Genomic DNA, 2,500 nt, shown 5'->3' on the forward strand with positions numbered 1-2,500 from the left:
ATTTATCCTGACCTAAAAAGAACGCTATTTTTTATCCTTACCTTCTTGTTAGAAATAGGTAGGAAATGCTGAAACTTAGAGTGCTCAAGTTCCATTTAAAAGAACTGACCGGCCAGGCAGGGAATTTGGAAGGACTAACTCAACAACACCTTTAAGGTTACCGTATACCTTCAGGGGTGTCTCGCGTCCGAGCGATGTAGCGCGTCCGGTTTAAACTGTGGATATCAACAAATTAAAGCTTACAGAGCTGGCTATCAAGCCAAATCAAGATTTTTGAAATCAAATGAATTGTCGAATTTTTCACGACCTCTTAATGCGGGCATCCGAACTCACCTTTTCAAAGCTACAAGTCAAAGCAAATTTTGCTTTTCGTTATTTTATTTTGTTCCTCCGTTTCCCGACCCAAAGCGCTAAAAAACGTGTCTGCGTTTTGCCATACTCAGTGACAGTGAAAAGTTATAGAACGTTTTCGAAACAGTATTAAAAGAATGTGAAGTGTTCGTACAAAAATCGTTCTCAGAGGAAAAATATTTTGAAGTAAAAAATTCGCAGATACCTTTTTGATGTCTGTATGTTAATCTAGCCACTGTCAAAATTTGGGGGCAATTGGACAAATTTCCTTTGAGTTTTATCTCTTTAAAGTATACGCTTCAAGTGAAAAAACAGCGCTAAGACTGTCAATAAAACGGGTAATTTTTACTTCCGACTAAGACGTAAAACCGCCATTACTCCGCCAATATTTAACCTTTTTGAATAATTTCTTTTTTACGTTAGATATCCCATTTCGATCATCACTTTAACAGAAAAATCCAAATTTGAAGAAAATTGCCGATCTGAAGGTATACGGTAACCTTAAGTCGACACATTTCATGGATGATATATACTCCTTCAGAAGAATGCGAGGGATTATCATTCAAGTGTTCTTCAAATTGTTTCATTTTCTTTGCAAATTGATGGGTCTGGCCGGCCATTTCTGACGAAAGGAACTCGCCCTTAATGAGACACTTCGCGTTGGATGTCAAAAATTGGTTGTGCATGTAATCACGCGCATGTCTGGACATAAGTGTTTAGATCCTATCAGTATGGCGGGATAATTGTCACATGGGTCACCTATAGCTCAATCGTAAAAGCACCGTAGGTTGGACTCCTGCAAAGGAGTACTCGGATTTTTCCGATCATCCCCTATAGCTCAGCGGTAGAGCATCCGAACTAGTAATCGGAAGGTCTTAAATTGGACTCCTGCAAAGGAGCGCTCGGATTTTTCTGATCATCCCCTATAGCTCAGCGGTAGAGCATCCGAACTAGTAATCGGAAGGTCTTAAATTGGACTCCTGCAAAGGAGCGCTCGGATTTTTCTGATCATCTCTTATAGCTCAGTGGTATAGAGCATTCGAGCAAGTAATCGGAAGGTCTTAAATTGGACTCCTGCACAGGAGCACTCGGATTTTCTCGATCATTTCGTATAGTTCAGCGGTAGAGCATCCGAACTAGTAATCGGAAGGTCGTAGGTTCGACTCCTGCAAAGGAGCACTCGGATTTTTCCGACTGTACCCCTGAGTCAATATCGAAAAGCGAAACTCTTCAAGAGTTAATATTGTATCAAATTAAATCACCGAAATAGCTTGCTATCTTGAGTAAACGAAGGGAAAAAAAGAAACGACTATTCCTAACGAACAGTAACTGACAGTGAATGGTTATGTCAATATATATGGGTTATTGCCCAAGCTTGTTCGGTCGAGATGGCTGGATATTGCGCCAAGTTCTTTTTTTTGCGTGTTTGTGGACCGAGACGAAGTCGAGGTCCATAAACACTCAAAAAAAGGCCAATATCCAGCTATCTTGACCGAACAAGCTTGGTCAATAAAGGATTTATTATATGAGATAAAACGCCAAAAAAAAAATATCTTTGATCTTGCGGGACCAAGCGAGAAATCCCGAGCGGGCAGTATAGCTCCATCTTGCCCGCTCGGGTAGCCAATCACAGCGCGGGATTTGCTTCATCTTGCCTGCTCAACGAAGCTAGTCATTAACAAAAAAGGTAAAGGTACAAACTTTGCATACATTTGAATGGTCGGGTTTTAGTTTTTCCACCACATTAATGTAGCATGTCAATCACGAGAAGGAGTGTTTCATCGGATGTCCAAACACCGAGAAGCGAGTTTTTTAACCAATCAGAATGCTTTCTTTGTTACCTCTTTATGCACTGAATGACCTCTGCTCTGCGCTGGGTCACCTGAAAACCGCATTTCTCTTGACCAAAAATAATGGACGGTTCGTGAGGCTGCTATGCATGTGCTTCATAATACGATCACATTTTGAGAACATATTTTCTTTACTTTTTATTTTTAATTGTTAAGTTTTGTTTTTTCATACTGTAAATAGCTTCCTTCCTTCTTATTATTTTTAATATCATATTTTTAACTATTTGAAAGATATTTCTTTTTTTGTCAGTATTATTATCGTCATTAGTGTCCCCAAATAGCTTTTCCAAGCTAAATAC

The 2,500-nt window shown here is 39.5% G+C and overlaps 1 protein-coding gene across 1 annotated transcript in view; it reads left to right on the forward strand.

The window, feature by feature from the left end:
• Positions 1-2,500, forward strand: part of LOC138014597 (endothelin-converting enzyme 1-like) — a 49,476-nt gene that overhangs the window by 44,827 nt on the left and 2,149 nt on the right. The gene's annotated exons all lie outside the window — the stretch shown is intronic.

The sequence above is a fragment of the Montipora capricornis genome, chromosome 8 (assembly GCF_036669925.1).
Source record: "Montipora capricornis isolate CH-2021 chromosome 8, ASM3666992v2, whole genome shotgun sequence".
NCBI lineage: Eukaryota > Metazoa > Cnidaria > Anthozoa > Scleractinia > Acroporidae > Montipora > Montipora capricornis.